The 12,308-nt window shown below is 36.0% G+C and overlaps 1 protein-coding gene across 13 annotated transcripts in view; it reads left to right on the forward strand.

The window, feature by feature from the left end:
* The window catches only part of Fam49b (family with sequence similarity 49 member B), a 141,001-nt gene that overhangs the window by 75,152 nt on the left and 53,541 nt on the right, over window positions 1-12,308 (forward strand). For all 13 annotated transcript variants that reach the window (XM_023718802.1, XM_023718804.1, XM_023718805.1 and 10 more), the window contains one exon: window positions 4,939-4,977. The gene's annotated coding sequence lies outside the window, so the exon portion shown is untranslated. The remainder of the gene's footprint in view (window positions 1-4,938; window positions 4,978-12,308) is intronic.

A 12,308-nucleotide genomic window follows, 5' to 3' on the forward strand; every position in this document is an offset into this window, starting at 1 on the left:
ATTCTCTTAATGAATAGAATGATTTGTTCTAATGGTGTTTGTAAATAGGATCTCAAGTCCGCATCTTGTACAGCAATTAACCTCTAAGAAGAATATATGCAGTGTATTATTTGTTGAAAAATTAAAAAAAAAAAGTAGATGTCCATTAATCTTCACACATTGAGACTTGTTATTTTAGGAATTGATATTTAGATAATTTAGGCAAGTGAAAGTCTTCATTTTATGAACAATGAAATAGATACTCAAAGAACCTAAATAATGAGACCCTTATCCCTGGTGCACCTTACTTGATAATTGATTTGCTATATTTCTAGTTAATGAGTACAGCCTTTGAATTTTTTCATATATGTTTACTATTCTGCCTTCCTTGTAGTTGTGATATTTTACTTTATCTTGATTTTATACAGCCCCATGAAATTATCAAAACACTTTGTAACCTTTTTAAACCAGTCATTTTCATTTGAAATTTCTTATTTTACTTCACATCTTGATATATTACTCTCCAAAGATAAGTAAGATAATGCTTTGTATTTTCTAAGGTTTATTTTTGAGAAATCAAGCTCTTATCTATCCATAGTTTATGGTATTGGCTGAGACGGATCTGTTACAGTTTTCCATTGGGTTATTTCAACACCATTTATTAAATAAAGTTTTCATTCTTCATTGCTTTACATGGAATATTTTTTTATTTTCCTTTTTTATTTATCCAAACCCATTTTTTTAAAAGTTAATTTTAGACACCAGGGCTTCAGAAAAGTTTTGCTAACATCTGATATCCATCCATTCCCTGTCCCTAGTTGGAAATAAACTTACTCTTTTTCATTTTTGGTACTGGGAATTGAAATCGGGCCTTGTGCTTGGCGGGCAGGAACTGTACCACTGAACGAGGTCCCCACTCCTACTCTTCTTGTCATAGCACTTTATGTAGATGTTTCTTATGAGAGATTTTTTTCTTGAACTTTTAAAAATATCTTTTTGAGGCAGGGTCTTGCTGTGCATTTCAGGCTGGTGTTTGACTCAGTTTGGAACCCAGGCTGGTCTCATTGTAATGATTGTCCTGCTTTTAGCCTCCCAAGCGCTGGGATTATAGGCACGTGCCACCACGCCGGCTCCTTGAACATTTAAATTGCCATAATAAATTACACTAGACACTTCTGGAGTACAGGATCTTTTCATCATGACATCTGCTAGGGTATCTTCTTTGTTACTAGGTATGTGGTAAACTCTGATAAATGGTATGTGTGTGTTTCTGCTTCCATGCAGTTGTACTCTTTGGTTCTTCTCTTCTCTTACCTTACTGTAGATTTGTGCCAGTTCCACATTATTTTAATTGTTAATGAAAAGACTGGTTCTTCTCATCTGTTCTTTTGCTTTTCAAAAAAGTCTCAGTCTTGCATGTTTCTTTTTCCCAAATGAATATAATATACTTTTTCAAGTTCTTAAATTAACATTTTATCATTTTTGTTGGAATTTGATACTGTTGTGCTTTTATAATAGTTATTTTCTGATCTGGCAGTCTGATCAGTTAGCTTATTAATTCAAGAGCTCTTTTCTTTTCCTAAAACACTTTTAAATATTGTTTTGTGTATGTCAAGGAGATATTAAACAATTTGAATTTGGGTAGATTTTATCACATAGCCAATGAAGGAGTGATACATCTTATGTTGCAAAACCAGTTAGATTTATGTACCATCACTTGAAATACTGCACAGCTCTAAGCACAGCTCTAGAGCAACAGAATGCTCTAAAGTCACAGCTTTTATGTCTTTGCTAGAAGCAAAAACATTTAACAAATAACTTGAAAAACTGCCAGATCTATAGATTTTAAGTGCTGCCTGGTGAATTGTTTATGACTTGGCATTTCTGTGGGTAACTATAATTACACGTTTTTTAAAACTAGGTTTTAGCTTATTAGGATAAATTGAATTCTCCCCATGATTTTATGCAGATGGCAGTAGTTTACCCCTGTGGCTTATAAAAGTAGCCAGCCAAGCCACTTGTTTAATTCTGGGTGGCTATATGGGACATAAAGAGGTTTTGTCATTGATTATATAAATTAAAAATAAATTATTCTTTCCATTTGAAATAACATTGATTTAAAAAGGGCTTTAGAGGAAATCAGTGGTTAAGCTTTAACCTAAGTAGTTCCCATTCATGCTCTAAGTGATGGAGAAAAGTGATTTGTTAAGATAAATAGCGTAGTCAATTGTAGATACTGAAATTTTAGAGCAAAAGTTTCAGACTGATGATTCATTAACCAAATATGGCCCTTAGGCTGTTTTAATTGAATTGCTGTTTACTGCATTAGTTGTTAACATCCCAGATCTACTGACATGAGTATCTGTAACATTGAAGCAAATGTATTTGTAGCCTGGCATGTCAGTAGCAATTTGGGCAACGCATGCGTGTTTGCCTTAGTTACATTTCTACCTAAGGTGGCTTGGCCAATCCTATACGTACTTAACTTTGCAGTCTGTATTCTACAACTTAAGTACAGAGGGAATAGTAAATCTCATACTGCTAATGGCAGCTGAATCTTGAACTTTTAAGTTAATAGGACATGGTAGCATGAAGACTTTGGGAAGTAAGAGTTTGGATGGAATATGTGAGAAAGGATAGTGGGCAAGGAATCCAGAGTTTTTAACCTGAGAAGCTGGAGAGTAAAATTGTTGTCACCTGAGATGAAAGACTTTGGGTAGATCACATGTAGGGAAAGAAGGTAAATTCAGTTCTACATATGTGAAGTTTGAACATTCCATTGTAGATATTGAGCGAGCAGTAGCTGTGAAAATAGAGTTGGAGAGAAGTATGTAGACTGACATGAAAACTTGAGATATGAAATTGATATTTTAAACCATGAGGCATAATGAGATCACAAAGAAAGCAGCAGACCCATCCTTGCGCTTAGACCATGTCAGTCTTCAGGAATTTGAAGGGACAAAAAGACAATTAATCATACAGTGAGGTAGGACAAAAAGGGAGGGGATATGGTATCCTGGAAAACAAATGTCTTAATCTGGTTTCATACAAGAAGCGGAGCCTGAGACAGACTTTCTTGGAGGCAATTTATTTGAGGACCTGTTAATAAGAAATGCAGTTTGAAAGACTGGGGCAAGTGAAATAGGAAGGAGGGAGGCCAATCCAAGAGTTGTTATTGAACTGGTCATTTCTGTGAGCAGCTGGAGCTTAGTCCTGTGGAAGTTGTCTGAGAAAACAAGAAGGGTGTGCCTTTCAGTGAGGACAAGGGACAGTGTTCAACAAGTTTCACTCCCCCACTGGTCAGGTATTGCCAGTGGTGTTAACATTTCAACTTGTAGGTTAGGTGTGTTGGTTAGAGGAGTATTTTAGGTGTCCTTTACTGCACATCCCAGAGCAGAAGGTGAGTCAGAGAGTACAGCCAAGAAGTGATGCCTCAGGTGGTGTGAAAATAACAGGCAAGCACAAGAGGTCTTTTATGTCAGTTCTCTTCCCTCTCTCACTGAGTGCTCGCCACTATGTCCAGCCTACTATAAAGCCCTTCAAAGTGGTCACAATAGATTTGTACAGAAAACAACAGTTAGTCATCTTTTCAGTTTTCTACTTCCTATTCTAGATCTTTAGCTAGCACTTCAACAGGCTTTTTCTAGCTTAGTGACCCAGGTAGACATTTAAACATTAAGACCTTTAGTTGTCTTTCTTATTTATGGTGTAGTTGCTGCAGATGCCTGTGTAGGAGTTATCACTGGACCTGGTTGTGCCATTTGATTCCCTTGATTCTAGTTATACTCTCATATTTCCTATGTATGCCATCAGCCTTAGGTTCTTTTGGTTGTTAGGGTCAATTCATAGTATAGCTCCTCCCCAACTCCCAGTATGGTTATTAACTTTAGCTTGCTGGTAAGAAGTGAGAAACTAGCAAGCAGTAGATACTACCTCAGAATCATGTGTCTCTTGGCAGAAGTCCTATCTTTTTTCCTCAGAATCAGAATGTCTGAATCAAAGGAGCCTAAATTTTGGTAGTTTTAGTTACATTTGTTGGTTTATTAAAAAAAAAAATAATAATAAGGGGGGAAAAAGCCCAAAAGACACAGAACCACATTTCAGCCTTTAGAAGAGAGGGTACATGTTAAAATGATTTATTCTCTTGGAAGATAGTGCAGTTTCAGATTTTACCCAATACTTTCATACATGGAAATTGTGTGTTAAATTTAGAACTTGAATTATAGATTAAACAATTAGAGAAAGGTGACTATTTAAATTTTTTTCTCTGTTGGAACTATGTTAGTTTAGTGTAGTAGCTGCTGTTACTTAGGTGAAGTTACAAGAAACTCAGTCTAGGATTCTTTTTTCTTTTTTCAGACAGGGTCTCCCTATACAGTTCAGGCTGGCCGTGAATTCACTATGTAGCCCAGGATGGCTTCAGACTTGTAACAGTCCTTTTGTATCAGCTTCCTAAGTATTGGGATTACAGGCTCAGGCTACCACGCCTACCTGAAGATTTTATTTTATCTAAAATTATTTTAGGCCTTGAAGACTAACCCTAGATAGGAGTTTGTAATTAATTTGAGTTTTGCCAAATGGGCTTCTGGGAAATAATAAGTTATCATTATGGGATAAGAATCATTGGTTTTTAAGATATTGATACTACTTGAATTCAAATTTTGGTAATATATAAATCTGTCTCAATAATTTTAGATCCATGCTACAAAAATAAAAAGAAATAAACAGTTTTCCCTCTCATTATACCTTATTTCATAATCTGTGATGAGAACTGACTCTGCATGTGTCAGTGTTTTGAGCATGACATCTAGGTGATCTTATGTATTTTTTTTTTTAGAGCTTAACATAGTTAATTTGGTTAGATCCTCCATAGACAGTTGTTTTTAAAGTTAGATGTAATAACTTGCTTCAAAGTATAACAATGTTTTAGACTTTCCTCTTTTTTCTTTCTTTAAACAGATAGAAGGACAAGGACAGAATCACCAGCACTGGCTGAAGGTAAATACGTCTTTGGGGGAAATGATTATTCAAATATAAATGAAAAATTATTATTTAAACAAAAACCTACATTGGTTAAATATATTTAAGGAAAATATTCTGTGTATTAAACTACTAAAAATATTTAGTAAATACTCTGTTTAGTTTCTGATTTGAATAGGTAGCAAGCAAAATAAATTAATTAATTAGGACTTCTTTTACAGCTTTCTGTCAGTAGGAGAGGTATGTGCTTGTTTTTGAATTCCCTTGTAAGTCATTTTAGTTATCACTAGTATAGTTCATCAGTAATGTCCATGCCTTAATTTTCATAATTTAGTATAATTTCTTCCAGCCTCCATTGGAAGCTAGAAAGGAAGATACATTTATATTTTGCTTTAAATAACAATTCTGTTATTTACTGGCTTTTGTCCTTTTCGAAAAGAATCTTTGAAGTAAATTGTATTTAATAAAAATATAGTTATCAATTAAGCGTCCTAAGTGCTGAAACATTTCTAATTCTATCATTGCTTTTCCTGCAGTTATTTTACTTACAACAAATTAATAGATATTTTAAAATGTAATTTTTGTAATAGATGTACTTTGTGTTTTTTAAGTAAAAATGATCAGTTTTAAAATGCCTTTTTGTGCTCTTATCATAAATTGGACATGTATTTACATTTCAAAACCATCCCATACTTCTGCTGGAGCTGATACGACAGGTGTGACGGTCCTTCAGAATTGTTATTATCTCACCTACTGTGTGTTAACAGTGCAGGAGTCCTTAACTTATTTTTGTGCCATGGACTCTGATAATCTGACAGAGCCTATATATTTTGCCCCAGTGTAATGATTGTAATAGTGATGGATGATTGTATAAAGTAAAATGTATAGAATTAAAAAGGAAATCGGGGGGAGGGGGAGGAAAGGAAAGGAAATCAGGGGCCGGGGAGATGGCTCAGTGGAATAAGTGCTTCCCTGGCAAGTGCAAGGGCCTGAGTTCAATCCCCAGTTCTGCAAAAAAAAAAAAAAAAAAGGAAATCAGACTGAAATGCTGTTAAGAAATACTTAAAGTATAGGTTTATGCTGGCCGTGGTGGTGCACGTGTGCAATCTCAGCATTCTGGAGGCTGAGGCAGGAGGATTGCTATTTGATGCCAGCCTAGGCTACAGTGAGATCCTGACCTTCCCCCAAAACAAGTGTGTGATACAGTAATGTGCTTTTCAGAGTATCGGCCATAGGAACACTATTTGCTATAATTTTATTTTTTTGGCAGAACTGGGGATTGAACTCTGGCCCTTGCGCTTGCCAGGCAAGCGCTTATTCTACTGAGCTATCTCCCTGGCCCATACTATAATTTTAAATAATGATGAATAAATACTTGTAATTTCTATTAATGACAGCTTTATAGATACTTCTTATATTACAGTGATTTGTAGACTGTAATTGCAGTTGAAGAAATCGCTAGCTTTCATATGCAGAAAGGTTCCCATTCAGATTCATAGACAGAACACTGATTGCCTTCAGTGGTTCTGAAATTGAGATTCTCACTTGGTGAAAAGTTGGTTTGACTTCAGTTTCTCCGTTGACTTGGTACATACAATGTTTTGTGCCTGAGCTCAGAGAAAGTTACATATCCATTCCTTTGAAATATCCTAATGCTATAGGCTAGAGGTTTGTGAATAACAGAAGAAGATTCTGATTGCTGGTTAGTAATAATGGGAGCAGCATATTTTGTAGAGAAGGAATACAAAATAGATGTTAAATTTGCAGTCTGATGCTTGTGATCTGAAAGAACAAGAAAATGTAATTTGGAGAAAGTCACCGAGCGTCTTGCAGTTCCTTCAGTAGCATCAGCTATATATAGTAATAATGTGTCAGCCTATACTAGGAAGAACCTGGCTGGAATGGTATCACAAAATTCTGGTGCTGATCTAGTAGCTGGTAACTGACTGGATTTCGGGAATGGCTGTTCAAGTGAAGTTTGGTTGAAAGCACAAGCATCTTTAACATTGGCTTTGAAGGGGGTGTGATAGGGCATTTGATTTGTTTTTGTTGTGATGGTGGTACTTGATTCTTTCAGTGTGATCTGGCCCTGAATTTGTATCTTAGAGATGTTCTTAGAAGCTGTACAGAGCTACCCACCTCAGTGGAGTAAAGCCCAACTTTTTTGCTCATTTGTTGCTTTTGCCTGAGTCACCAGATTTCCTTAGTCTTCAGTTTTTTTTCATGAAGTTCAGGATTTGAACTACTTGATTTCAAATCACTTCACAGTCCTTTGGGTTTTGCTCATGTCTGCTGTCCGTTTTCAATCTCTTCACTTCCCTTCTCCCAGAAACTTTGTGTGTATTGTTAAAAAAGTGAAAGTAACTTAGTAATGAATTTATGCTTACTTAACTGTGCTTCTCTTACATACTGTGTAAACTTTAAAAGCTATAATAACTACAGGAGGATCTCAGTGCTTTCAAAGTCAAGTCAGTACACAATGAGTTACAGACCATCATAAACTACATAGCTTAGTGGAAAAATTCTTTATAATACATGCATACTATGTTCTTAATGGTTCAAAAATTAAGCATATTCCACAATGTTAAGAAAACAACTGGTTTGGAAATCAGCTTTTGTTCTTTTTTAAAAATTCACTTTTTCTTTCTTTGTTTTAGGACAGGGTCTTGCTATGTAGTTTATGATCATCTGTAACTCATTGTGTAGTGAATTGACTTTGAAGGCACTGTGATACTCCTGCCTCAGCCTCCTGAGTGCTGGGGGTATAGGCATGTGCCACCACATCTGAGTCTAATCCCGTTTTTCAATATTATTTAGTTGGTGGCATCAACTCTTGTTATTTGAAAATAATTTGGACCTTACCTTTTTGTTAAAGTATATCCAAAATAACTACTTGTAAATTTTTATTTTCTTCCAGATAGTAATTCTGATTAGTAGAGAGGAAATGTCTTATTTGTAATTTTTGCTTATGTGAGTGTATGTGTATAGTCTGATAGATAAATTTTCTTTAGATTTCACTTTGCTGTCTTTGAAGGCACTCCAATACTTGAGATTTGTTAAGTAGTATGGGGATTTTTCGGTTTGGTTCTGAGAGGTCATTGAGAATTGGATCCAGTGGGAGGAAGTTAACATGTGAATGAATTTTAGCTCAGTACAAGGATTTATGATTCTTAAGGGCCAGATTTATGTTATATTAAGTTTTCATCATTCAGTTGTTGCTGAAGTTTCTAAGTTTTTTTCTAAAGATTTGAAGTCTAAACCTTGAGTCATGCATATATTAAGAGCAGTGGCTTAAAGATTGCTTGGCATTATAGAATAAATTCAGACTAAATTTAAATGGTTGAGCTTGAGGCTTCCCTATTAGCTCGTCTAAGATTTTCTTTTCTTTTTCTTTTTCTTTGACTCATGTTTCATTTTATTGCCAGTCATTCCAAAGAAGAAATTGTATGGCACAGGAGCATGGTAGAGGAAAAGATGCACACACCTGACTGCCAGGAAGCAGAGAGAGAGAAAGAGAGGATTGGGAAGGCAAATACATCCTTCATGGTGACATTCCCAGTGACTTACATCCAGCCAAGCCCTATTTTCTAGTTTAATTTTATTTTATTTTGAAAAATAAAGACAAAAGCAAGAACAAAGAAACAGGGTAACATACAACAATACGTATGTTACAGATTTTCTAATCAAGAATAGCTGATTAATAGTGATTGATTCATTATGTATTATATGATTGCAGATTATCACTTGCTTTCAAGAAACCTTAAATTTTATTCTTGTCCCTTTTTTTCTTTTTACCTTTTATGTATTTATGTATTCATTTATTTTTTGGCGGAACACGGTATTGAACTCAGACCCTTGCACTTGCCAGGGTCTTTGAGCCATCTCCCTGCCCCCCCCCTTTTCTTTACCTTTTTAAAAATACTATTTTAAAGAGTATAGTAATAATTGATATGCCATTAGAAATGGTACACATTTAGAAGACCAGGGTGACAGGTATTCAAGCATAGTTTTTGTATTACACATTGTTGTCCTTGATACAGTTCTTAGATTGCAGATATCAGCATAGAGTTAGTCCAGGTAAAAATTCTACACATTAACTGCTATTTTCAGTTATTTTGAACTGATGGAAATGTTTAATACAATCACCACAGCCATCCTGCATATATGCTTGCATGTTTTTAAAGACAAGATTTTCTTATTCATTGATGTCATTCTAATGTCACAAAGACTTTAAAATTAAGAGACTTCAGTCCATACAGAAAATTAAGGGAGACTTTAATGCCAAGAATACTTTTGGTTTTTAATTCAAATTATGAGAGTAAGGACAGTAGAAGTACATATTTAAGAGCTTAGCTATTTGAGTCCTGTTGAGATAACTGTGAGTAGTATTTAACTCCTGCATGGCAAGTTCTGACAGATTTTCTGTCTGTGGAAGACCTCCTGTTGTATCTTAACAGTAAACATTCACCTGCCAGACTTGCTCTTCTGATTTTCTTAACCTTTGTGGGGGTTATATTTGAATCATCCCTTGATAGGTTGCTGTTCCGTAAGTTTACTCCATAATGTATAAAGTTGCAATTTGTTTTATTTGATCAACGTTTTTCTTTTCATGGGGTATGATTAGGTATTCTCTTTTTAAATGAATAATGCTTGAATTGTTCATTTATTTGATGCTTAGGGATAATGCCTGTGTGATAGAATGTCTTGTAGAGGCTAGAGTTTCAAAGATGAAAAAGACATAGCAATGCAGAGGTTGTTTAGTAGTACAGAATGCATTCATGTAACATTTGTACATTAGATTACAGAATGATTCATATTAAGATGGCAGGTCTACCTCAAAATAATGTACACATTTAGTGCAAAATTAAGCCACAATCCCATCAGGACTTTTTAAAAGAATTTGACAAACACATGGATGAATAAAAGTCCAAAATAGCTAAAGTGATTTTGAAGTATTACTTAAATTATAAGCACTGATCACAAAGAGAAGGTGAACAATTGAAGTATTACCACAAACAGCGTCATAAAGTTAAGACATGTTAGAAACTGGGAGAAGAAAATATTTACCTGGTATATAAGAATCAAAAGATTGGGGCTGGCGAGATAGCCCAGTGGATCAAAGTGCCTGCTTAGGCAAGCTTAGGCAAGCACAGGGACCACAATTTAATCCCAGGCACCACATACTGCGCCAGCTTCACCTCCAGGGCAGGCTAAGCCAGCTATGGAGTCTGGGCATAGTGGCATACACCTTAATCCCAGTGATGGGCAGGCTGAAAACTGAAGGATCACTATGAGTCCAAGCTGCATAGTGAGACCCTGTGACAACCAAATACATTAAAAAAAAAAAAAAAAAGAATAAAAAGATTGGCATTCCAAAATTCTTACATAGGTTTCCCTTAAACTGTTGGAAAGAGAAAGCATGGTATATCATCAGAGTTGAGATAGGAATTCATATCACTCTGGGGATTTCAGAGAGATTTGTTACAGAGATATGTATTGGAAAGGCTGGGGGAGCAAAAAGCAGCCAAATAGTAAAAGTGAAAATAAAAGAGCTAAGTTACTGCCCTCATTATGCTGGAACCCGTAAGCTGTATATACCTCTAATTAACACATTGGGTATTGACCTCACCCCTGTTAATCCTGCTTCAGCAACTGCTAGCCTGTCTTGATCAGAAACTTATTTTCTTCCTGTCTTCTCTTCAGCCTTTACTTCCTCCTGTTAACCTAACCTGACAGGAACTTAGCTCACAATCATGTCTGAGAGGCGGGGGTGGCAGTGGGGTGGGGTGGAGGGAATAGAGAACAGTTAGTATAGGTGGAAAGGAAATAAATACACATTTCTTACGTGGCTTATAACCACATAAAAATGTCAACGTTTCTACTAGTAATCAAGAAAATGCAATTTATACTATCAGTGAGATTTCAGTGTGCAAACCAGTGATTGTTTTTGGGAGATGAAGAAAAAGAAGAAATCTTTTAACAGTGGGACAGTGAGTTGATAGAAGACCTTTGGCTTATTCAGAAAAAGTTACAATTGCCTTTTCAGTTGTAATTAGCTGCCCTGTAAAAACTTTTGTACACAGACACAAGTATATGTAGCATGTGTATAGATGTATAAGGGATAATATAATGAATAGTCAAAACATTTAAAATGAATTTATTTCTTTGAATTTATACAATAGGATATAATAGGTAAAATGAACATTAATTCTCAAAAAATTGAAAAAGCTGGTTTTCAAAGACTAGTATTTCATTCATGAAAACTGAAAATCAGACAAATTTTACATTATTTAAGAATACATAAGTTTTAGTAAAAAGAAGATTTTAGATGATACAAAGAAAGCATGATTTTAAGATACAGACTGCCTGAGGAGGAGGAGAAAAAAGTTACTTTGGGGATACTGCGATGTTAATTGCACAAAAGAAGTGGAGAGGCAGCAAATACAATTAAAAAGATTCAGAGATGGTGAGGGTAATGTAGCTCGGTGGTAGAGTGCTTGTCTGGTGTGTATGAGGCCCTTAGTTCAAACCCCAGAACAACAACAGAAAATAAAATCAAGAGAGATGTTGCATCTGTACTGTTTTTCCTTGTCATTTTCCAAACAATACAGTATAGCAAGCACTGTTTACATGTTTGCACTGTACGTGATTGAGCATTATAAGTAAGCTAGAAGTGGTGTACAGGAAGAGATGAGTATGCAGTTCCACTTTATGTAAGGGACTTGACCAGCTCTGGATTTTAGTGGCTTAAGGGGTATTGGTGCCAGTCCCTATGCATACCAAGAGATCCCTATAGCTTAGTAAAATGTGATGCTTACTACATTTCACTGCTGTGGATTAAACTGAGCACCTTAGGCATGGGAGGCAAATACTCTAACATTGAACTATATCCTTGTCCTCTAGTATTATTTTTAAAAATTTAAAAAAATCTTTATTTTACTTGTACAGGGTTTCATTACACAGCTTAGACGCGTAGTGATCCTCCTATCCCAGCCTCCCTAGCACTAGGATTACAGGCATCCACCACCCTGCCTAGTTTTGGTGGCCAGCCTGGTGTGCCCAGCGTTCTGGGACCAGCACAGCATGCAATACTGGGGATTGAACGTGGGTTTTTGTGCCTGACAGACACGTGCTTAAGAGTTATCTCCATAGCCTTCAATTATTTTTTAAAGAGATAACAAAGAGGGCCAGCCAAATAGCTCAGCAGATTAAAGCGCCTGCAAGCAGGTGCAGGGGCCAGGGGTTTGAGCCCTGGGCCTGCTGTGCTGGGCCAGCCCCCGGAGCACACTGAGATGCCAGTTGAGACTGCGCATGGTGGCACATGCCAGTAATCCCAGCTCTTGGGAGAC

This window comes from Octodon degus, unplaced genomic scaffold, assembly GCF_000260255.1.
Source record: "Octodon degus isolate 3935 unplaced genomic scaffold, OctDeg1.0 scaffold00062, whole genome shotgun sequence".
Taxonomy (NCBI): Eukaryota; Metazoa; Chordata; class Mammalia; order Rodentia; family Octodontidae; genus Octodon; species Octodon degus.